The sequence below is a fragment of the Grus americana genome, chromosome 8 (assembly GCF_028858705.1).
Source record: "Grus americana isolate bGruAme1 chromosome 8, bGruAme1.mat, whole genome shotgun sequence".
In the NCBI taxonomy this organism is placed as follows: Eukaryota; Metazoa; Chordata; class Aves; order Gruiformes; family Gruidae; genus Grus; species Grus americana.
In genome coordinates this window covers 28,150,372-28,176,838 of record NC_072859.1, presented here as the reverse complement: position 1 = coordinate 28,176,838, position 26,467 = coordinate 28,150,372, and the positions used below count along the sequence as shown (strand labels likewise).

General features: G+C 36.4%; 1 protein-coding gene across 3 annotated transcripts in view; it reads left to right on the top strand.

Moving 5' to 3' along the window:
- LOC129209288 (BEN domain-containing protein 5) overlaps positions 1 to 26,467 on the top strand; it is a 952,643-nt gene that overhangs the window by 144,513 nt on the left and 781,663 nt on the right. The window lies entirely within an intron of this gene.

Sequence of the window (26,467 nt, the reverse complement as noted above, 5' to 3'; positions counted from 1 at the left end):
TTTCTCTGAGCGATGGAGAACTATACTCTTGCTTTACCTTGGGACTCTGGCAAGTTAAGTAGTGCAATTGCCTGTTTTTTTCTCATTATCTGTGGCTTAGGATGGAAAGTACCTTCTGCAGTATCATTTGGTTTAATTCATTCACATTTTCCTGTGCTGTTTTGCCATCTTATCCATAAAACCAGGTCTTCAAACTACAGTAAAAGATAACACAATACATGTGTCATTTCACTGCCATTACTGTTAGGGACAGTACTAGACAGTCACATTGTATTTGCTGCTCTTATTCATATGTTCAGTTTGAAATTTCATATTTGATTTTAAGATATTCATATTTTCATGAAAGTGCTCACAACTTCAGTTCCATCTTTGCTCAGTAAAATTGTTTATTATACTGTTATTGGAATAGAAATTATTGGAATAGCACTGGAAACCTGCCAGCTACCAAACAGTGAAGCTTTGAGGTGTTCAGTCATTTTACATAATATGCTGAGGTAAATCTATGTAGACTTTTCTTGCAAATTGTAGTAGTTTTGCAATTATTTTCTCCCCAACTAAGGATGTTTGAGGAAAAGACTTCATATTTTTTATGAAATGCTAAAAAACACTTTAATGTTAGAAGAGAAAAAATTTAAAGCCTTATTTGCCTTACCTTTTCTTAGATAAATAAGTGGAATACGAGAAAGAATATTTGTGATATGATTGGAGAAAACTTGAAAATGTTGTCTGATTCTTAAATGCCAGGTGCCTAAAGCTTTTCAGTCTTACTGAAATTCATGAGAAGTAAAAATATTCATTTTCCTGAGGAGGGATGACCTTCTAAGGATAGATGGGTGAAAGGAGGAGAAATCATGTTGTTTGCTTTTTGTGCTTAGTATATCATGCTGCAACAGTTTGTTTCCCCGAAGTGAAGAAGAGTAGGCTGGGCCACTACCAACATGAAAGTTCAGTAAAATCTTGAAGGCACAAAATGGTAGTTATTTGCCATTCTGATTTGCTAAAGAATTTTTAGTATATGTTTAACATGTAATTGCTAAATATGAATTAAAGAATAAAGCAAAGTTGTTTTTTTCCTGTGGATGTTGAGCTATCAATGCAGTTGATATACTACTTTGAATTTGTCTTCTCTCTTATGCATATTAATACTATTTGGAATAAAAGTGATTGTAGATTTTCCCGCTAATTGAATAGAACTGATGTATGTTTTATTTTTAATTCACTAATTATCCCGAAGATCTTTGTTTTCTGCAGTCAGACACTGGGAAACAGTGTGGCTCAGTGAATACCAGAATAGACTGGTAAATTTGGTTCAGCCACTGGGCTGTGGCATTGTTTTGGAAAATCATAGTCTTTCAGACACAGTTTACCTGCTTCTCCTCTGTGGAGTGTTCTGCCCTCTTGTTGAAAGGTGCGGACTTAGACTAAGTTATGTAAATCATGACTTCCAAAGAAAGATTTTTCAAACTCAAAAATTTCCGAAGAAGACTAAGACAGGACACACTAATATCCTTGAAGGGTTGGCAAAAACAGTATCAGAATTTATGGTTTCTCTGCTTAAGTATGAAATGCTTTTGTCATCTGACAGCTGAAAAATAAAATTAATATTTTGTGGAAACACAAATTAAGTCCAGCCCACTTTGTAACACTAACCATTCCTGGAATCTTGAGCTCCATCTGCATCAAAGCAGCCTCTGCCATCTGCAGTATCAACAGATTGGCTCCCTCACTTTCTGAACTAGAAATAACAAACCAGTCTTCCTTTGACTGAGGCTAATGAGGGTTGCTCACTGCTACTGTACTTCTAGGGTCGTGACAAAGACCTAGAACAAGGTAAGTCTCTCCATTCCAGGCTCCATGTGATTGTCTTGGCTCTTCTGAGATTGGATCCCAACCTCTCTCTTTTTTTCCCTTTTTTTTGTTTCCTTTTTTTTCGTTTCCTTTTTTTTTCTTTCCTTTTTTTAATTTTCTGGTGACGGATTTCTGTATCAGATTGCATCCGATGACACTCTTTATAGTCAACCAGTATTTAGTTTACTATATCTTATACATGAGGTCATTCTTGGAGGCCCTTTGAAAAGTTATGCACTCTTTACTGTTAATCTATGGGTTTCAGACACTAAAGGGACTAAGAATATAAGGCTGACCTTACAATCTTGTTGAGCTGGCACTCCTTAACTTGAAAATCTCTGCACTGTCTCCTAGTAACAGCTTGTTCTGAGCTCTGAAGACTTGCTGAATTCAGGATCTGAGATAAACCTTTCTCCTAGTCCATTCTTTCTTGCCCTGTATGGGTAAGATCCCATAATTAAAAATGCATTGTGAAGCAGGAATGAGTTAGCTTCTCTTTCCTGAGGCAGACCATGTCTAGGAAGCAATGTGGATGTTTTTCTGTAGATACCAATAAAGACATAGATGAGGAGGGATGACTCGCATCTAAGTCTGAGTGAGGGTGACCTTCAAAGCCAGTCTTAAATGACACTGTAGACATATATTAAAATAACTAAGGGATTGTTACAGAGCATAAAAAGCTTAATATGTCTTGAAAACAACCTTCAGAAATGCAAGAACATAGGAGAAAAGGAAGATAGGAATCACATAAGTCACAGAATCTCAGGCTCTGCTATTGCAGCAAACATCATAAAAGTCCTTTCAGTTTAAACTCCATCTTAAAATAAACGGGCAGTTTATTTTAAATAATAAATAAATAAAATTGCTTAGGGTGTATTATTTTTTTGCTTTCAGAACAGAATCATGTGAATAATGAAATAGAAATACGTGGAAATATTATTAAAACTAACAGTGAAATTGCATTTATGTTTAATATAAAAATATGTAGCCAACAAAGAGAAAACCATTGATTATTCTTATACAATCTTAAATAGTTATTAAGGTGCTGAACCTTTTAATAAAGAACTAGATTATTTTTAGAGCTAACACAAAGTAACAAAACCTCTTTAACAAATTATCCTTAGGAGATTGTTAGAGTTTTAATCGGTTGCTTGTACTTAAACTCATTTTCCCAGCATGATGTACACTATCTGTGGGAGCTTTTCATAAGAAATTCACACTATGATTATGGCACCAGCTATTTCAAGTAAAAACATTGTGAAATGTTACTATTGTTTGGGCAGTTGGAACTGAAATGATTGAGTGAAGGATGATAGTTATGCTGCAGGCTAATTACATGGCTAATGTCTTTGCTTTACATATCAATAGATGCTTCTAGAGATGAGCAATAACTGAGACTCCATTATCAGTCCAATACAATGCACTTAAATTAGCCACCATTTATGAATACTATTAAAATAAGAGCTGGCTAGTGCTTAGTGATGTTGCACTTGACATGTTTTTTGTTGTCAGTCTGTAGATACTGCATATGGCATACTAGGGAGTTTTGACATAGCCAGAGAAGATGTTTTTACAATATTTTGTGGCTAACTGCATATTGATTAAAATCACAGAATTTTTCAATAAAGTATGAGATCAAAAAAGTCCATCAGAAGAATGGGAAAAAGGCATTAGAACTGAATGTTACCTTTGCAAATGCAGTAAACTAACTAGCAAGGTGTTATGTTGGTGAGAGGTTTCATAAGCAAATGATGAAGCTCATTGGAGCAATGCTAATGGGTGCTCTGTTTCAATTTTTGATACAGTAGATCACGAGTTGACCAAATATTCAGCTTTAAAGTCAAAATGAAAGAGATCATCCAGTGTCTGAAAGTGCTTGCCATAAGTTCTCGTGGATACTTAAGGAGTTATTTTACTTGAGTGAAAGGCTTAGCACAGATTTTATGTTAGGCAAGATATTGTCTCTTTGGCATTGCCACTGATTTCAGCGTGTGTGGCAAAAATGCTCAGGAATGTCATACAGGCAGCACATGGATTAAAAAGAATTAGGTTTTGATGACAATATGGCTCTTCTAAGTGGCAGCTTAACTGTTTAAAAGCAGAGATTAAAAAGGTAGGATTAATTATTAATTCCTATTAATCACAGAGTTCTTATTAGGCTGTTGTTCCCACCCCCCCTTCTCGGCACTTGGACAGCACAGTGCCTATCATATGGGATACTTCACTTCTTTTGACAGTAATGTTGAAGCCAATGGTGACATCCAGAACTGATTAATATCTGGTGACGACAGCAGGCTTGTGTCACCTACTTACACAACATCTAGTCTCCGATAATATAAAGTGTATAGACCAAACTATTGATCTTCAATTTAAATATATTTTTTGCTGTGCTGTATAGCTGTTTAAGATAGAAAAAACATAAAGTGTACAGTCAAATTTCAAAATGCTTTCTAAAGTAAATGCTCAGGGAAATATTACGTAATTAAGTAGAATCAATTTACAGCAAATGCTGAAATTCATTAGACTTCAATTCCTTGCCTTAAAAGTATACAAAAAGATGATGGAAGTATCTCAGATGTGTTTGAAGAATGAGACCTGGGTGTTTCCTTTGCTAGTCATGATATTGCACAGAAAAAGGAGCACATAAAAAAACCCAATCAAAATAATTGCACCATGGCAGTACACAAAGCAAGGAAAGGTCTATAGTGTGAGGACACACAAATGATAGACAAGTATTGTGAACCTTTCCTTAAGGAAAGAAACTGAATGCTACATGCAAGGGAACAACTGCTATATGTGTAGTTTATACATTTTCATTTAACTGAAATCTTCACTTAAGACTGCAGGAGCAGAATGATGATTAAATTATCTTTTTAATATATATTGTGATTAATTCTTGCATTGTGTTTTTGCTTTTTACGTTAGAGATGCTTCAAGCAGCAGGGCTTCAGGAATGTTAAACACTCACCTGTTAAATGTTTGCAGTTATGATCATCTTGTTTCACTTATGGGAGTTGATATTAATATCAATTGATTTAATTCTGTTTCTTCACATCAGTTGTATTTAAGAGATTGATTTTGTTTTTAATCAGCTTTGTGTCATACTTATAGATAAATATGGCTTGTGCATGTAAGCTTACTTGCTGGCTAGGATGCCCAGAGCACAGCAACTCCTCTTGAATACAAAACTGCAAGTGTATATCGTATCCTTTACACCATGCCTGTCTCAGGTAGCAGGTAAATGTGAATAGCTTGTGGTATAAATGTCAATGTAGGAGTAAATGCAGAAATATTCTTTATCCATCTGCATTTTTGTAGGCATAAAACTGCATGCATAAGTCTGAATTGCCTAAAAATCTATGCAAAAGCAAAGCTTTCTGGTTTTATTTTACTTGTTAAGAAGGGTAGAGCAAGTTTTTGAACCTCCTATGACTGCATTCCTAGGAAAGACTACCCATACACTTTTTCCAACGGTTCAAGTAGAAGAGAAGTATTCCAACACGCCACCATGTTGGAAAAGATCTCAGTAACAGAACGAGAACACTTTTCCAACTTACATATTTCAGGGTGAGGGGGAATAAAAAAAAAAAAAAGTGCCCTCTGGCTCTTCTGGTAATTTATTCAATAAATACTGTGACTGATTTACCAGAAGAGCTAAACAGTGGACTAAAAGAACCTTCTCTGAGAAGATACTGTGATATGTCCTGCTGTCAAGACTGGTATGCCTTCCCCATACTTATTAATTACTATTAAAAAATCACCTTCCTGAAATACAACAGAGTGCTGTTTTAACTCTGTCATAGTTTAGGAGGATGGCTCTGTAATAATGGTCCCAGACCAACAGTTATGGTCCTTTGAAACCTCTTGGCAACCTGCATCTTTTCCTTGATAAGTAACTTTGAGTAGAGCAGGGTGGAGTGTGGCTCACTTCAAAGTCCTGCTTTATGTGCAGCGAAGTATTTCCTCCACTACTGTGTATCATAGTTTAAAACAAAGATTAAGATCTTATTTCAGTCCATAGACAAGTCTCTCCTCATTTGAGCCAACGATGAAAGATATTCCTTCTTTAACTCACGTCAGACAGAATTGCTTTTACTTTGTTGAAACTTTATTTCTCGTCTCTCCTTTTCACAAGTGGCAATACAGCCTGTACAGACCATCTCTAAAACCTCTAGGGATTGTCTTTGTTCACAAAATCAATGTAAGAGTATGACCTCTACAGTCCCCTGGATTTGGAGGTTCATAGTGCTAGTTAAATGTGCTTATTGTTTATCTTTGTTTATCTCATATCTGGTTGTTCTATGCTTATGACGCCATAGCTATTAAACCTTGTGCATCAGTTGCTCTTTCATAACACAAAGGTGTCCTATGTCTTGTCCAGCTGCATGTTGAAAAGTGTCTCTTAAATTCTATTTTGCCTTTAGAGCAACATTTGCATCTGGATTTGCTTCTTCCTTCCCCTGGGGGATCTGGGAAGTGCATATTTGGAATATCTTGCTTTTGGGGTTTGACTTTGGACTGTATCTTTTCCCCTTCAGACTGCTAGGTAACTCTCTTAAATAAATTTACGAGTTCCTTGCAATGAAGCATGTATAATGTTACAGAGGAAGTAAAGCTAAGCATACACCAAACCCCCTCCCCAGCCCTCTGAAAAATCCAGCAAATGGAGAACTGAGTCTTGCTGTGTTATGAATGGAAGGAAAAGGAGGAGGATTTAATGCAACTTTCATGATGGTCAACTGCAATGTTGCTGCCTATTGATTTTATTACTTTAATCTAAAAGTAAAAAAATGTTGTTATTATAGCTATATGATTTTTTAGATCTTTTTAGAAGTTCAGTCAGAGTACTTAATTCTTTGGCAGGTGGAAACTCTGTTTTATGGACTGTTATTAATTCACATTCACATGACACTAGGTTCACTAACTAGTTGCTTCTTTTAAAGAAGCATCAAAAATATTTGTGACCACTGTTTGATTGTGTGTTTCACAGCCTTCGTTACCTACATTCAGTTGCTTTTAACCAATTTTCCTAGTAAGACCAAATAATTTGATGGCCTCCAGAATCCTTTCTTACATGGAAATACTTATTGTTTTTAATTCATCTTTGATATAGCAGTGTAGTGTTATATTGAAACACGTAATAAAGTTTCAAATAATTGCGAAGCTGGTTGAACTGTGCACATAGTCAGGATAATTTAGCAGAAATACATCTATGTGGTTATCTAATGCAACTCAACATACATAGGTTTTCTTTCCTGTGCCTGGTACATTTGCAAACACATTCCTGTCTATCCCTTCCCACACCTAAGAAAATTTTCACTACCAACATGTTATACAGCTGTGAGTAAATTCCTGGCATGAATAAGTGTTTTGGATTATCTGAAATATTTTTGAAAAGTAAAGAATTCAATATGAGGCTTAAATTTGTCTGAATTGATTTTCTGACAACATTACCAATGATGTGCATTATATAAGTTTTAAGTTATCATTTTGTTATTGTCCTTTCCATGTGACCCATATCTGGAGAGTATTATTGTTGCTACTGTGGTAAGCAATGTTCATTCTTTTAAAGGGTGCAATACTATAAATTCAAGAACAGATTAAATTTTGCACATACAAAAAATTCATGTGCTATATTACAGTCTTCAGATATTCCCATCCAAGCTTTCAAGAACAAACAGCTGCATCCATAATGATGTCTATCCTCATTCTATGTGTGTAGCAAAACTCTTTAGATTCATGGAAGAAAAAGGCATGGTGTTCCAGATCAGAGGTGACTGTAGCTAGCACAGTTTGCCTCAGCCTTTTTAGTAGAGAATTTGCTGCTTTTGTCAAGAGCTGCCCAGATATCAGAATTCTTATACTTAGTCTACCAGTTTTGAGGATTGCTCCTATTTTTTCTCAGTTCCACTGCCACTGGACAATATAAGATTACCTTAGCCAATAGCAGAATATCCATCCCAACATCCCAGCTCAAGGGATTTTCTCAGAGCAGTTTACTGTGATAACAGATTCAATCTTTGCTGTGTCTCAGAGCAATAGAGAAAGCTCCTGGCCAGTTGCTGGTTAAAGCATCCGTTTAATGACAGACAACAGTATAGCAGTGTTTTGCATGAACAAGCAAGGAAGTGTCACATCAGCTCCTTAATGCAAAGAGGTGATTTGTCTAGGGAAATAGTGCATTTTCTCACAGAATAACAATATCTGTGATTCATCTCCTGTGCTTTAGAAATCCATTGACTAGTTATATTGGCAAACATTTCTCACAAAGTCTAAAATGGATAGTCAAGGATTTGATTTTTATGTCTGCATTGGATCAATGGAGTTGGCTATTTAAATGCCATAAAGGTCTTTCTTGCATTTCTTACATTTGTAATGCTCCAGAACAAGACAAAGTATAGGTTTTTAGGGACATAATTTTCAGTAGAATTAAGATCTGTCAAGACATGGCTCTTGTCAATGTTAGCTGCAGTTTTGGTGTGGCAGTGTTTGTACCCACTGCTCTCAGCTAAGCTGAACAAATCCAGGTCCCTCCATGTTTCTTCACATGTTAAGTTTCCAACCCCTTAATCAGCCTAGTGGCCCTCCACTGGACCTTTGACAAGTTTTCAGTGTCTCTCATGAGCTGGGGTGGGGGGGACCAAAACTGGTCATATTATTCCTGGTGTGGCTGAATAAGTGCTGAGCAGAATGGGATGTTTATTTTTAAGAATGTGTAATTAGCAAATGAAAGTTGTATATACTGACTAGTTCTATTATTCACACTTCTTGAAGGTGCTTACATATATTAAAAGAAATATTATTACTGCTTTACAGGTGGGAAGCTGAGGCATACCATGGTAAAATGATTTTTTAAAGGTCATCTCACACATTGAGTTTGGGAAGAAAGTGGGTATTAGATCTCTCTAAAGTGTCACACAGAAAAGGTGCTAAATCATATGAAAAATCAACCAGTCTTCTGATTCTTTATAAAAGAATTTATTTTTAAAACTATCTGACACAGATATTCACTGCAGAATAGCCTGAGATCACAAGCTGATCCTTTTGCTTCTGGTGTAAGTTATTGTGTGAGTTCCTATCATATCGGATTTACTTTATCTTGTCTCTGTACTTATAAACCAAATATTTTAAAAATTTTAGCATACAAGTATCATCCTTCTCAAAACACCTTATTCTAGTATCTAAGAAATCAATTGTGACAATTTAACAGTTGCTGCTAGCCTTGCCTGTGTCTTAAGGTTGTATACAGTGTATTCCATAAACTGCATTCATTCAAGATTAAATTCTACTTTTATAATATACTGAGATAGCAACCAAAAAAAAAAAAATCCACACACAGTACTTCATATGATTGACTGTAAAACTTGGAATTATCAGTGTCAGTTTGGTGAATTACTTCACTTAAAATAGAAACAGGTCACATGGATTATAATAAGATTCTAAATGCTTTGGAGACAAGTACTGAATGGAGCTTCACCCTACAGAAATATACTTGTCTACCAAGAAATAATTAGTTTCTGATTGACCAGAACTCATCCTTCTGGACTGCAGTGCTGTGCAGCATGTGAAAATGACTGTGGAACATACTGAAAACCTCAGGCATAACTCTACAGTACATTTAATTCACTGTGGCCTATTTCCATGGGTTGTAAGCCACATCCTATTGCTTCCTAAACTGATGAAATATAAACACCAAAACCAGTGTTAGCGAATTTCTGCCTTGCCCTTCTTCTCTCTATTGTACTACTCCCAGTGAATCATAAATGATTTACATTGGTAATGTGGGTGAGTGGCTGTAGTTTATAATACTCTTTCAGAAGTCTTTCCCTAGGTCTCCTGTGTTTTTTGTCTCCTCTCCAAGCTCTGATGGGCAAGAGGCATAAAATGTCCACTCAGCTCCATTTTTAATCTGAACCCTGTTTTCTGATGTACACATAATTTTAGTCATCATCATCAAGAGGAGCTCTTATTCTTGCAGAAGGAGTTTCCATTCATTACTGGTGGAAAAACTATTGTAACTGTGATGGGAGACCATGGCCATCACGTATACAAGGCCAAATGACTTCTTACTTAAGCAAATTGAATATCGATTAAGGAGAGGAGAATAACAACAGGAATTTACTATTGAGGGTGATCACATGAAAAAATACTTGGCGAAAATTATTTTCATTAAGCATAAATGTGTAAAGACTCAGTAAGATGTATATAACACTTCAGAAATTAAGTCAGCTTGCAATGATTGAACCAAATAAATATACATTAGTATGCCTTTCCTACTAATTTAATTCAAATGCAAACTAAATAGTCATAAAAGTGAACATTTAAAAATAAATCTTCACTGTTAAAGAAAGTTTCATCTGACCAGACTACAGACTTAGGAAGGTTGCTTTCAAAATATGATATTATTTTTTGCATTTCAAGTTTGTTGGAACTGATTCCTGGAGGAAAACTTTTTTTTGGCTGCTTTTTGTTCCCTCGCTGCAAAATAATCAGTTTGTTTCAGGACATGAAAGTCAAAGAAAATACTTAGGGTAGGATGTAAGACATGCCTTATTCAGCTGTTTTAGGGTATTGTTAAAGTCTCATTTACATGGAGAATCCATCTTCTAATCAGGCTAGGGATTGTAAGAAGTATTATTTTTCTTTTTTTTAACAGATGTACTATTGGAGTAGGAGAAAATAAACAAACAATTAAGCATGAAAGAGTTTGGGGGCTCAAAAACTTGTCTGTGTCCCACACAGGTACACTACTTGGCTGAACAATATATGCCATCGATTTCTTCAGTGCTTGTCTTACATTCTTAGACCATCACAACAACAGCAGTCCTAGGAATGTGCTCTTTGTGCCTTCTCACCTAGTTCAAATTATGGAATAATTTCAAATCATTAAATGAGTTAAGTCAGTCATATAAAATACAGAATTCATGTGGTAAACCCTGTCAACATCCCCCTACTGCTGTCCTAGGGCAAAGGCTGCAGCAGCCGTTTCCCATTTACATGTAGTGCTATTACTTCTATTTTGACAGCATTATCTCAAATCTCCACAATCTCTTTAGAATTATTTAAAAATACTTTGAGCACAAGCATCACACGTAAGTCCAGTGCCAGCTATTATTAGGAATCTATTATAATAAGAATCATATCAATAAATCATGACTTTCTTGATTCGTAGTTACAAGATCTGGTCCTGCAGTATGATACTGCTGCTTACTAGATCCTAGGAAGCAAACTGTCCTCTCTTAGGATTCAAAGGCAGTCCTAACCCTCTGACTTACTATCTTTTGGCTGCCAGAGGCAGCCCTGAAGGCAACACCACCTCCCCAGACAGATCACATTTACCTGTAATCTCAGGCTTTAGCCCAAGAGTCAGGCTCATTGTTCTCAGGGTGTTGGTACAGCCACAAGTGCAGGTGCTTCTTCTGAAGAAGTGACGCTAGATGAAAGAACTATGGAGACAGGTTTTGTGTGGGCAGGTTGCAAACTGACAGCATCATTGACAGAATGTGACAAAGGTATTATTTCCTTAATTTAAAACCAAAACCAACCAAACAAAAAGCAGCCCAATGCCATCTTCATAAAGAAGTACGGAGATTAAAGGAAAAAGAATCAGTCTTTTCATTTTGCCATTACAGGGATGTATGCAACAAATTGTTTTGTTAGAAAACCTGTATTATATTTTGTATTGTGTTACACGTGCCTATGTGTAATAGATAAAGGACAGTTGTGTGGCTTTTCCATAGTCAAAACATGAATATAATCATTGGCCCATAGTCATGTTTCTACGCTCTAAAAACTTACTAAAAATCTCTACTTCATGAATATTTTTAGACCGGATGAAATTGTAATATAATTATTGAATTGTCTCTTTACAGCTATTTATATTATCCTGTCTTTCAGCCTGAAAAATCCATGTGTTTCAAGGGATTTAGGTCTTCAGGGACGTCAACTGCGACTGGAGCTTAAAGAGATGTCTATCTGTGTTTAATTGCTCTGCTGTTAAGCTTTAATATACGACTACTGCAGGGCAGGACATCAACTAGAGACTGATTTATTTCTTTCCATAAACAAAAAATGCAAGGCATTTTGATATTTTTAGTTTTGTTTTTCCCAGTAATACAGAAAAGATGTACATTTTTGCAAAACAGCATAGAAGACTAGCTCAGAGGAAGGATGTAATACTATACATAGTACTCGGTAGCAGTATTCATAATTAGTTCCTTACTGAGTAGTGTACTCAGCACTTAAGTATGTAAGTGTATTGTTTCCCTTTTTTTATAGGACTAAAAATATTTTGAACTAAGGAATTGCTTTTCATCCAGTATTTCAGAATACTTTACAAAGGCAGGTAACATATTCCCGTTTCACAGATGGTGTATGTAAAGCAAAGGGTTCCATTTACTCAAGGTTGCACAGATAATGAATGGTAAATTAGGAAGCGTGTCTCGATTCCTGCTTACCTACTGTTTTTACAAGAGAAAGATGTTTTCTTAAACTTATGTGTACAGTAACATGCAATGACTTACTTTTAAGTTCTACTGTAACTTCAAACCTGTAAAAAATGACAAGAGCACTTGAAAAGCATTTCCATGATTTTTTTTTTTTTTTTTGAGTGACTTTGCTAATGTTTCCAGGAAAATGAAGTGGATTTCTGTGATTTGTCTTTTTGTGCAGCAGAGAAGACTTTGTGTCAAAATGTTACAAAAGTCTTTCCTGATACAAACATTTCTGCTCATGGTTATAGTAAACGGTGAAACAAACTACGTTCAAACTGAATGTCTTCAATTACAGAGTACATTCCTTAGTTGCTTTTCTGCAATTTTGATGTATGTGTACAGTGGTGTTTAAAAACAGAGAGGTTACATTTTTGGTACTCTGTATGGCATGAAAGGCTTTCATAAGAGGAAAGATACATCCGTAATGAGAAACATAACTTCTGAACATGTAAAATGTTCCTCTGTTTAATGTCTGAACTGACGTGCATGCGTAAAATTAATAATTGCTTGAATTTTGAACAATGAAAATACAGGGGAAATTACAACATAACAATGGAAAACTATGCAAGTGAAAGTATCAACTGGAAGAATAATAGCTTTATTTGACAGTGTTTTGACATCATTGATGTACTGTTGTCACTGGAGACCTTCCTTTCTGTGTTTGTGATATACTATTTCAATCCATATTATCCCAATAGAATCGCAAACATTGAAAAGATCTGATGTGTGATAGTCTTTTACTAATGTGTAAGCTGACATGTTGATTGTTCTTTCATATCTGGGACTTGTGAGAATTCTGTTTTAATAGTATTCGCCAGTACTAATAAAGGATGCACAGTTGACAAAGGGGATACATGTGTTTTGAAAGTGATTAGTATGTAAAGAAGCAAAGTGGCTTATCTACTCCATTTTGTACAAAGTGGAGAAAACCAAGTGCAGGATGAACCTACAGCAATTCCTGTGTTAAACTAATGACAAGTTTATAATCATCATTTAATAGACCAATAATACAAATCTGTATCCAAGAGAACTCTTGTAATCTAAAAATTTAAGGTTTCTATTTTAAGAAATGCACATAGTGGTTATAATTGTTCCTAATTTTTATAGAGCTATATCAAAGGATCTTTTTCCTCAAAAGACAGGCACTCATCAGAACAAGGAGGTCTGGGGAAAAGGGAAACAGGGAAGCAGGGGAAAAATATTCCTTAGCAAAAGGTAAAAAAATTGGTGGTTACTGCAACTGTCAACTGAATGGACTAACCTGTCTAGGAAATCTGTTTCTGGGCAAGGCTACAGGTTCAAAGTGGGAGTATTTGGTGGTCTGCAGTTCAGGTCTGCTCCTGGGTGATAATACGTAGGGGAAGAAATCCTCCTCTACTGTCTTCCTGTGCCACTTCCATTTCTCTTTGGCTCGTTGGCTGTGTGAAGCACAGTTTACTCATCATAGTAGGCAGACTGGGGCACGATGTAACAGCTGTATCAGGCTTGTTAAGGTTTCTCTTATCATCAAGTCAGTAACTTTACAGGTTTAGGCCTGGATACAGTGTAGTGCAGGAAAGGCCTTGGAGAAACATGGGCTGAACAGGAAGGAAACTGCCAAGATCAGGTCAGCTTCCACTCAGGTGAGAAGCAGGAGATATTGGTGGAACAATACACCTGAAGACAGACTATTAGTTTTTTGCTAATCTCTTCTGCTGTCATCTGTAAACTGATCTCAGGAGCCTACAAGCACTGTGATGTGAGAAAACAGTACGGAAAGATGAAATGATCTTTCTTTCCTACAAAGCTTAATGAGTAAGTTTTCTTCAAGTTTATTATACAACATCAGTTGAATGCGAGAAATCTCGAGTTTCAGAACAACACACTGATAGGAATTTCCGTATGCAGTGATAAAATTTGCTTGCAACAAATGCATATCTATAGTTCATAAAGAGTTCTATAGTTCATAAAGAGTTTCTTAAAGCTGCTGTGTCTTGGCTTTATTTTAGATACTTTTCTTAACCCCTACCAAATGCTTCTTCTTTAGCTTACCAGTACGGATTAAAGGTATCAGTATATCTGAAGAGGAACAAGATAATTTGGTTTGCTATCTACGTATTGTCTCTGGAAAATGGGCTCCATTTCTTCATTTAGTTCACTAGTTACTATGTTTCTGGTAAATATTTCAATTCTAGGCATAAAGCAGCAGATGGGAATAAAAATTGTGGGTGCCAGGATGTGTGGGAGAGGAAAGGACTGTTAAATTATGAAAGGGAATGCAGTATTCAGAGAGAATAGTCTTTGTGGGGAAAGAGGTGGTCCAGACAAAAGCGAGGGCAGGACTTACAGTGAATAATGAGAGGAAAGAAAGAGATAAAAAAAGTGGGAAGAATGAGGGAACAGCCGACTCCAAAAAATCAGTTAGATAGAAAAGTTCTCCATAATGCTATGGAGGACGGAGGAAGCACGGTGCAGACGAGAAAGCAAACAGTGGGCGGAGAGCTGTGCTAATGCTCCTAATCTGCTTCTCATGTCCTTGTTTGTTCTCAGTGAGCTTGTATCTTTGACACTGTACCATGGAGACATACATACAATGTTTTTTTTCAGAGACTGAGCCTCATAGATTATTATGGGTTAGGTTATTAACCCAGCACTCGTGGTAAGATAGGCTTCCACAACTTCATTTCTCATATGGATAGAAATAGTCATCTAATTCTCAGCCTAAATTTATTCATGGCTGTTTTCTACCTATTTTTGCTCTGAGGTTTTCTTTAGTATAAACGCTTTGTTGCCTTCCTTGATTCCCAATTCCCCTGATATATTCATATACATACAGTTTTTAATTCCTCATTTTTCTACTCTAAGCAAGCCCCAGCGAACCCCACGTGAACGTGATTGTGCTTAGCTGCCACCCTGGGTTCTGTAATGACCCACCATTTCATGGCTGCTCTGTAAGAGCTCCCTTAATGGCAAGCAGTGCATGTTCAATGCAGTGTCTGCCTAATCTGTTGCCTTTACATGGCCTGTCCCTTGGTAAAGCTCTTACTCTTGAGAGTTCCTGACATCCTATATATAATAGAAATGAAACAGGAGCTGACAGTTTGCAACATTATAAATAAATACCTCATACTGCGAGCGATACACAAATGTTGTATTCCTTTAAATTGTAGAAGATGAGGCTTTTAGAGTATGTTACCACTGGCATTTTTTCCTGTAACAAGGGGCTTAGACTGCAGGCTAGGGAATGTTAAATAAATTTCTCAAGCTCTAATGACATCTATTTTTTTTTTAAACAATGTTGAATTGGAACTGGTGACCTTGTCATTGCAGACATTGCAAAATTTATTTCACAGTTTCTTTACCAGCGTAAGTAAAGAGTATGTTATGAAGATGGGCAAAAAATTGCAGCCATCGGTGTGTTAATTTAAATATATATGTTTTTATGACTGGTCTAATGAAGATAACTCCAGCACTCAAGAACCATTTAAGTGACAATAAACAAACCAGCGTCTGATAATCCACCTTTCTATTCATTGACATCAGCAAAGTTAAATCATATTTGAAAAAGTACCAAACAGAATTACCTATGCAGAACAATTTTAGTTTGCAATCCCAAAATTTTCCTCTCTGTCTTTTTTGTTAATGACAACCTCTTATTCTTCTCAGACTATTACTGCAAGCTACTTTAAGCACCCTATCATTAATCCTGAAATATGTATATATCTTCCTGCATTGTTAGTCAGATGAATGTGCTGTAGCTCTTATGATCACCTGAAGAAAATTACAACTTTGAGAGAAATATTTATATTGTAAATTTGCAAAAATATTACATGATCTCAAGTGCAAATATATAATTGCCTCCTATTATAGATTTAAGGGATGTGATTTTCAAAAAAATACCTCTAGGAACTGGTGAACAACTGGTGCCTAAATTTGGATTTGGATTTATGCACCTAATTTATGGAATCTTTGAAATCCCTCAAAGCATTGGGTGTCTGAAGTCTGGTAGGTACCTGAGATTTTGCCACTGATGTTCTTTCTGTGCCTTCAGTTCAGTGCACGCCCAGAGCTGTCTCAGTCATGTGCAAAGATGTTAATTCTTGTGCATCCTAAGTGCAACCCATGTTCTGAAAATAAGCGTTTTCCAATGATTCTTTCATTGAATTTAAAATGGAGGCATCTATCTTCTCTGAGCTCTAGCTTACGAATAAGATCCTAGGGGAAACCATGTCCTGTCAATACTGCCTGTGTTTAAGGTCTGCTCTTGTTTCTAAGCTTCCCTGGTTTCTCTAGCCTCTCCAACTAGTGACTCCCTGCTGGGAATTGCTAAAGCACATAGCCTTTCCCAAGACTTTTTTAGGGAACAGTGTCTTCCACCTGAGGTTCATGTGCCTGCTCCTTAGGTATGACAAGCAGTTGTGTCACAGCACCAAAATCTATTGGTGGTCCTGAACTTCAATTGCCTTTTGAATTTCAGGGGAAATTGTGTGCTCAGCTCTTTTAGGCACCTTTCAGTATCCCAGGCTTTACAACAGGGGCTCCTAGACAGCAGTTGCATCTAGCAGTGCTTTACGTTTGTAGCTGCTAAACTGAATTATAAAAATCATTGTAATTGTACTCAGTACTCTCCAAATATCCTTTTTCCATGTGGGCAGATGCTAAAATTGTTCTGTGGCTACCTTGTAAATCACTCTTTTCATTCTCAATCTCTTCTATAAATGATAAATAAAACTTGTACCTGAAAATTATCTGTGATACTTGAAAAAATCCCCAAGCATGTAACCATAACTTAAATAAGTAAATAGTCTGATACTTTTTCTACTATATATTTCAGTATTACAAGATGTAGTGATGCTATTTTTACTATTTGATAAAGAAAACTAGTAACTTGGTGGGAAAAAAAGAAACATATCACAGTTTTAGCTTTCCTTTTCTCTGTGATGTAATAGATCTGTTCAACTCTAGCAGGTTTTTTGTACCTTTTATTGAGACAAATCCTGAAATCCTTATTCTTTCCTTCCTCAGGACAATCTCCTTTTAACTTCAATGAGATAATAAGGCTTATGCTGCTTTGTAAGTACTTTGAGATCTATGGTGAACAAGATTTAAATATTATTGAAAGGGAAATTTGATTGAGTTTAAATTAAATAAGGAACTTCAGGATTCAGTTTATGGAGATTTCTCTTTTTTTTTTTTTCATATGCTTCTTTATGCATTCATAAACTCTTCATACTTTTGTTAGGGTATGTAGTGAATTACTCTGCTTTCATGTAGAAGAGTGCAGGAGTGACAGCTGTGGCTGGCCTCAGAGCAGGGGCTATCCTCTTGCTTTTGTACACAGTCTGGCACTTAATGGTTACATGTGCTTGCAGAATTACTTGTTTAAATAATTTACTTTGACTTGTGGCTGCAGCATTACAAGTAAAATACAGATTCTTTATTTCATCTTAAGTAAAACCTGCCTTGAATAACAGTTTGTTCTATTAGCTAGGGCCAGCTAGGTCAGAACTTTAATGGAAAAGCCCAATAAGGTAGATTACAAGTAATTTTCAGTTTATGAACTTGGTCAAATTCATGAAACATGAATAATGTTGCTTATACAAATAATAAACAATTTCATAAAAATACAGGCATGTGTTTTGAGAGAAAATGATAGATGAAATGGAAATAAAGATGGGAAATATGTAATCATATTAGTTTCCTATTGATTTTTATTGAATTAGTCATATCCACCACTCAAGCATTTTGTAATCTACTGAAAATGCTTTTATAGTGTAGAAATTTCATTGTACGAGTTCGACATAATTCAATCAGAACATTTAGGCTCACATCTTCATACTAAGAAATTTCATCCACATATTATTTTACCATTCTTTTTGATTAAAGGTTATATTTCTAATGTAGCCATCTAGCTATATAGAAGTATCTTGACAGAAAATACCAGAGTTATGTAATAACATAGTATTCATTGTTTACCAGTGTTCTGGGACTAAAAAACTTGTGAAAGAATATGTTAAATTTAAGTTAGCATTGAAATATATCTTGACACAAAGAGGATCTGCTGCAACTACCTTTGAAGCTCATGGAAATCTTATCATTGACTTACTTAAAGTAAAAGCAGTTTGGCACTGCAACAAATTAGATGAGTTATTTATGCTTCTCTCCTCCTCTCCCCAAAACAAAAAGGAAGAGGTAACTAGGGGATTAGGGCCACCCAGATCTGGATCATACCTGACATGAAACTTCATACCGTCAACCATTTGGGAGAGGAGGAGGAAGGTGGATATACAGGTAGGGTGGGATGGTAGGTGTATGGATGTGTGTGTCATTCAAGTATGAGTGCAGCAGCCAAAGAGCTCTGGTGTAACTGAGGAGGAAAAGGACGCACTAGTAACACTGTGATGTGTGACTTCTGTGTTCAATACCTGTTTTCTCTGGCATTGTTGAGGGGATTTCCTGATGCGGGCTAAGGCAATATAATTTCTTTTATATCTCTTACCGGACTGATACTTCACTGTCAGCTACTTACTGTACAGCCATTTCAAACTGAATGAGGTGGACTGAAAGGAAAGAATTGGCTTCTTTTGAAAACAGTTGAAAATGGTTATCTTCAATGTTGTCTTAATGTCAAAATAGTTAAATTTAATAAGTGATGAGACCATAGATTGCATTGGGTTACACAGACCAAGGCTGGAAGGCAGTTGAAAATCTATTTGCATCCTTCCACCTGTTGGTAGAAACCTTCCATTTCTGCTCTCTAGCACAGCCCCTTTAGGGAGTGATGGTTTGAAGAGCTGGGCTGTGACGTTCAATAATTCTCACAAATGTACATTTGAAAATTTCCAGACACCTAATGTGTTTAACATTTTAAATTCTATGTTTGCAATATTTGTGGAGGCTGCAATTCAAACTATATTGGATTCCTGTACGCTTATTTGCAAGAATTTGATTAAGGATTGCTGCAATGTCTAAGTTGCAGGCTTGTAAATTATATAAGACACTTTATTTCTGTCTGTCACTGTATCTATCACAAATACGGTTGACTGGGTCAGAATTTCTCCTATAGGTATTGACAGAGGAGACTGCTGCATTTTGGCTACTACAGCAGATCTCTGTGTACTGACTTTCAAAGCTATTGTGTCCCAGTTGTGACTTTCATGTAGGGAAAAGCATCTGGTTTCTGAAAACATTCCGGGCCCAGTAGCTGTGTAATGACTCTTTGGAGGTCAGATACAAGTATCAAAGAGATCTCTCCTCTTTCTTGTTTTTGTTTTTTGTATATCTGCTTTGAATAAAACAAAAGGTGTAAGATGTCAATATTTAATGAAAAAGAAGGAACTCTCAGTCAGTGTTGTCAAGAAACAACATTTTGTAAAAGGAATAATATGGTTTCACGGGGTAAATGCCACGTTTTATAGGTTTGCAGGATCTGGTGACAGTGGGAGCGTTGCATGGAGGTGCTTAATATTTGCATGACAGAAAGCTTGGTCTGCAAAATCTCTATGGATGTCTTCAGTCACTTGAGAGCAAAATAGGAATCAGATCATCTGAAGTACATATAATTAGAACGATCCGAAACGTCATCTTTTTGAGAGGAGGAACAGAGGCAAAGATATCATTCCAGAACTAAGGCTAATGTAACTTCCTGAGGGCTGTTCTACATTGTATTCAAAAGTAATGCTTTCCCATATCTTTAATGTATTTAAATATTTAAGTACTATATTTAAATTTAAATAATTAAGATATTTGAATAAATTTAAATCCAAATATTTAATATATTTAAATAATATCTTTATTTGCTCAAACCAGGTTTTATTTCAATTTTTAAGGAATCTATTTAGCCCTCAAGAAACTAATTTCCTGTTTCTCAAAGTCTTCCATCTGAAATGAATTCAAATAGGAAGTCATCCTGAAATGAGAGAAGGTTTACCTTCATGTACCCAAACCAGCAAGTATTTTATGCTCAAATTAGAATTTTTACATAAACAAAACAAGCAGCTGAGTATACAAATGAGCACTTACCCATCATCTAATCAGCTGCTGTGCTGAATTCCTGGAGCCTGAGGTTTTAGCAGGTCAGTACACACTAACTAAGTACAACATAAAGAATTTCAATGAAGGAAGTCCAGGACAGTTGTAGGGCTATTATATAATACAGGTTTGACGTGTAAAACCACATAAGCTTTATTCCAGAGCTTGTTCAAATTGGTAAGAATCTTTCCATTGACTTGGATGGACTTTGGATTGAGCTCAAAATGGATATTTTTGTTTAAATAAACAAGAAACATATGGTAGACAGCTGATTCTCTTTCTGTTGTTTGTTCAGTTAACAGCTTCTTTAGAATCACTACATTTGTTATTGGAGTATTATATAGATTAGGGATGAAATTAAATAGTCTTCAAATTGCGCACCCAAATTTGTTCAATTCTTGGAAGCAAAATGAGTAAATTAATCCCTGAGATTGGTCACAAAAATATATTAATTCAGAATATTCATCTTTCCAGAGACTGGAGCATTTTTTCCCCATTACTAAACTCAGCTACTTTATAATTAGAGGCATTTAAAAAGGACTGTTGAAAATTCAAAAATCTAAATGCATATTATGTGTTATTTAGCAAATATTTGTTTAGCTCCTGTCAGCACAATTCCTTTTCTTCATGTAGTTTGCTGCAGGTGTATTATATCTCTTTTTCTTGTATCTACAAAACATTAAAGACTTTTCTCTATGAAGAATGCTCATTTCTTACTCTTTTCTTGCCTATGGCCACTATTACAATATGGCATTGGTCGCTGATTGTCTTCTTCTAAAATATATTCTCATTTGCTCAAATATTTCCATGTCTACCAGAATATTTAATCATACCACACGTCTCCAGTGATAGTGGCTGTAGGCTAGTGCATACTGCAGGGTGACCGAATGTTTTACTAGGTGGATATTTTTCTACATAGAGAAGGCGGCAGCTGTTCTCTTCCTTCAACCTGGTACGCCATATTAGCTATGCTGGCAGTAAACTGAGGCCTGCTCTTAACCGTTTTGCATTCACCATTTGTCCCCAGTTTGCATTTATGCTGTTAGGAGATTTTTGTTTTGTTTCTAGAACCACTTCATGTCTCAGCTGGCTTTCCTTTCTTTTCTCTTGTGTTCTTCTCTGTTGATATTTTTCAGGTATTTTTTTCTTGATAATTTCTTTTTATTCTTCATTTCATTTCAGCAGCTCAATGCCATTCAGAAAGACGCTGTACCTTTTGTCTGGCTATATATGTCATATCGGCTAAACCTATTGTCTATTTAACTTCTGCATCTTCGGTTTCTCTTGTCATGCTCCATTCTTTCTTGTCCTAGCACTTCTGTCTTCCTTCCTTCCTCCTCTCGGACATGTCGCGTTTCTGGCTGCGAATTTCATACTGTGTGCATAGACAGCAGACCTCTGCTTGCCACAGCTTGCAGCACCACGTGGCTTGCCTTTTGTGATCACTTCAGAGAACCAAGCACTCTTTGATGTATCGGAGGGGAGGGGGGGAAGTTTTACGCAAATTCCTTTAAACGCACAGGCCTCTTTACTGTCTTCCATCATTGCTATTTGTCATATTGCTGGCACATGGGTGGAAGCATTTTCCTTTTATGTTAAGCCTGGGCTATGCAAAGACACTGGAAGGCAATATATACACCACGGCAGCTTGTGACAACAGCAAGGTATTTTTACATGTTTGAGATATTACCACTGTTAAATAAACCAAGATAGTGATGAGGATGGATAAAGTGAGAGAGGCTATAGCAGCTGCACATTTTCATAAGGAAAAAGATAACACGGGAATTCAGTCTTACTACTTCATGAGGTAAAATGTGTATAGCTGGTAATACCTGAGGCCACAACTGAAACTGGACACCATGGTACATAGTTTGCAATGTATATGTTTACCAGCCTATAAAAAGTCTTTGCTTTGTCTTTGCCTTGTCAAAGGCATCTGTAACATGCAACTGCATAAAGAGGTTTTAGAGAGGGATAATGCACAGGAAGTTGGGGAATACTGTGCCAAATAGTAAAACTAAAGCATTCATCTACTTAGAGTTTGGTTTTATCCTTCAGTGTGGACTCAGTGTTGCTCTTTATGTCAGCAGGATGATTTGTGCTGATATTGCTTCATTCTAAGACAAGATGAGGGGCCTACAGTTACAGGAGAAACATAAATGCACATAAATTGTGTTTATGGTTTTCAATTTGTTTGTAAATATGTTAATGGTCTAATTCAGCAAATAATTGTGACTAAAAATGAAGATGCCTACACAGAGACTCCTCCCTACAGCCACAATTTATGTTTGTATCTGCAAAGTGTACACCGCTGGTATGGACCTGTAATTATTTTTTGATACTTCTCAGAGCTGAAATGTGAGTGCTAATTTAAATACTTACACTGCTTTGTTTTCCTCTTAAAATTACACCTACTTACAGAAGAGTTGGACTTTGACTGTTGAGAAATCTGCTATATCAGGCAGTGTAAATTTTTCAAGGATGTATGTTTTGCCTTTCACTAATAAAGGCAAGTTATCAAATTTACTGGAATGTAGATAATTTGAAGAGATGGGGGGTATTTTTCTCTCCTTCCTATACATATTGACTTACTGGAGCTATAAACACTCTTTCTTTGTTAAAGACCTTGAATATAACTCATTTGTATCTATTATAGGAGGTAACACAAAGACAAGCAGAGGCAAAGTGCTCATAGCCAGGTAGAAGTCAAAGCAAAACTGTCCAGCAAAATGAGGCAGCTCATACAGCTCATCAGCAAGCTTGACCCCTGGGCAGCCCGAGAGGCATGTTCATCAAGAGCTCACGTAGATGCAGCTAAGAGGCTGCTGGAGATGTGACTGAGGAGCCTCTGGGGACACCTCTGTCATGGTTCCTACAAGGTATTTGCTAGAGTATGGGTCCTGCAACTGCCAAATGGGCTGTCTGAGGTTATGTGGACACTGGACTTGGTGTTACAGCAATTATAAAAAGAAGCTAAAATCACCAGTTTCTGTAAGAATCCATACAAACATCCAATTTAGCTTTATAATGTTATATAAAAGTATAAACTCCATTTTTTCTGTACACAATGTCCCTGTTACTGGTACGTTCAGTGTCTCTCTCCAGTAGGAGTTCTGTGCAGGCTGGGGTGAAATTTAGCCTGACGAGTTGGCATCTACTACAGCAGATTAAACCTTAATGTTTACATCTTCATCAATTTTTTTTTTGTCATTTCACCAATTTTTTTATTCTGCCGGATTGGTTTGGGTCTGAATTTCAAGCTATACTTTTGCTAACAATACTAATATAGGTATAAATCTTGGATTCATACAAGTGCATATTTATGTATACATTTGATAATCTTCTAACATATTTCTAAAGCTTTAAACATGTGTTTCAATGAGATCATGGGAATTTACCAGCAAGCGGAGCTTCTCCAAGTGAAGGTAGTGGTTATTCTATGTGTGTTTTAGTACTAGTTTTTATTCAGAGAAAACCTGAGAGTTTGGAGGGAAGAAAAGGAGAGATAAATGGCAAGACACTAATCTATTCCAGTGGCTTAGGAGAGTTGTATCTCCCTAAAACCTTTTTTTTCTGTGATGCCTATTTAAAACTTGACAATAGCGGTGGTGTTCTGCTCCGACTACCGCCTACCACAATGATCACAATCATCTTGTCACCTTCTATATCTCTCCATCTGTCTATATTCCTCTGTTGTCTTGCAGATGGTAAGCTGTCTAGGGCAGGAGCTATGTTTTTATTCGATGCTTACACAGCATCTAGCGTATAGGACTTGGCTCAATGGAGTCCTGGTCAATGACAAAAACTATGAAGTTTTATGATGATAAAGCAGGTATTATTGTCAACTGCATAGCTGTTAGAAAGTTTAGTTATGTAAATAACTAGTTTCCCTGTGAGTTTTATCAAATATTTTATGTTGCTAAATTATTTACGATAAACACGTTGTCTTACTTACTGCTCAGCATAAATTTAAAAGATAATTTTAGCAAGGAAAGAAAATATTTATGAAGAGAAGCCAGAGGCAGAAATAAAAGTGATAAATTAATGAAAGTATCCTGATGGTGGCAACAGTCCAGATGAGAATTGTCTCTTATCTGAGAGGTCATTTGACATTGTAAGGATGATGTTGCATCTGTATAGATTACACATTGGATTTTCTGATCTTTGTGATCCATGGTACAGCTAGGGAATAGTGGAGGAAAGGGTGATCTGAAAAGATTTTGAGGGAAAATTAACTTAAAGTACAATAGCCAGCGGGGAACAGGAATACGGTAGTGCTGCTGGGAGGTGTTAATACCATTTCAAGTTTCACTGGGGACTGTAAGAGCAAGGGGGAAGAAATCAGGGGCCTTTTGTATTTAATAACAATGAATAACCTTTAAAGAATTGCTACAAGATAGAGGTAGCAAGAGCAGACAGAAGAGTCCATGGCCCTGAAGCAAGAGGCCGTTCATAGCAAGGTGTGCCACTTTTGACTGCAGAAAACTATAGACTTGCCTCAGGGAGAGGTCCCTCATGGGACAGGAAAAGGTTGTAACAAGTTCTTTCTATACTGTAAATATCATATGTCAACTCCATATTGGATCTATCCTCTGCTAGTTTATGTAGAGTAAAATGTCAACAACACACTTCCACTCGGTTTTATGTCACTTTCACAAAAGCCACTATTCGTGATAGCTAGATTGGTAAGAAAAACTGGATTATAAGTGCTTGGCTAAAAACAATCCAGAAGATTACGGCCCTGGCCGTGGCCCTGGAATCTAATTTTTAGTGCAGATATAATTTTATTTTGACATTATAGAAAATAGAAGGAACTTTTGTATTTTACAAAAAAGATTTATGACACAAATTGTATACTCATTTTTATGTTGTAATATTTTGGGAATTAATTTGGGAGAAACAGAAAGAGGTATTGACCAAGTAGAAAACATAGGTAATGTGTTTGTGGAAATTCTGAGGAATTGTCAATAAGCAGAATTACCTTAAAAATGCAGTCAGTATGGACACGTAGCTTTGCTGTTTCATTCTATACAGCTCCAAAGTCTTATATCCTATTGGACTATGAAAAGTGGACTTGATTTTATATTATTATCTCACATTCTTGCATGAACTCTCTGTCTGTTGACTTTGACAGTAATTAAAACAAGATAAGAGGCAGTACCATTGAATATGGTCATGAAGGCTTTTGGTTCTGAAGGGTGTTGGCCAAACGGCAGGATCATCCTTAGTCTTCACTGGAGCTGTTCCAGACAGTCTTGCTTCTGGGAGGGACATGGAAGACTTCAGAGAATTGATGCCCTCGTGGCATCATTCTCACATACTCTACAAATCTGACTGGAGGTTATTTATTTTTGTGTGTGCTTGTTGTTCTGTCCTCTTTTGTCTGATTGTTTTCACAACTACAGACATTTAAAAAAATGAATGAATTACAGTGGCAGACACCAACAAGAAATTGGATGCTATACTAGATATGGCTGTATTTCAATTATGAAACTTAAGTTAAAGATGGCAAATAGGTGAAAAACTGTCGGGGATACTATACAAGGCCTTTGCAGAACTCTTAGGCTTTTGTCAAATGCAAACATCAAGACTGCACTGATGAAAAGTGATGATTCCATCAAGTTCCTCAACATGTATAACATATACTGCACAAGGTTTGGAAAAAAATTGGCAAACCTAAAAGCGGCTTACCACAGACATAAACATAAAGCAGAAGCAAATGTTCAAATTGTAGCAGATAACTGGTCAAAAAAGATGGAAAAACTTCAACACGCTTCTGTTTGTTAGAAAAAATCTGAGAGCTTCTAAGACAGCTTGAAAACAGTCTCTGGCTGTAAAATTAGTGGTGTTATACCATTCTGTAGTGAAGATGGTCAAATGCTGTCAAACTGAATGAAAGGAAAATCCTCTGTCACTGGCACAAACATTTCAACAGTTTAATACACTGTCTGCCTAAAGCTCTAAATGAAGTTCTGCTGTTCCCCACATAGGAGCAGCACTAACATCCACAGCAGTTTCTTAAAGATCTTGTGTAGACATCACAAGGTGAAGCATCAGACCCCAGTGATATTCCTCCCGGAACATTCCAATGCAGAAGTCAATGCCTCGTCTCAAAG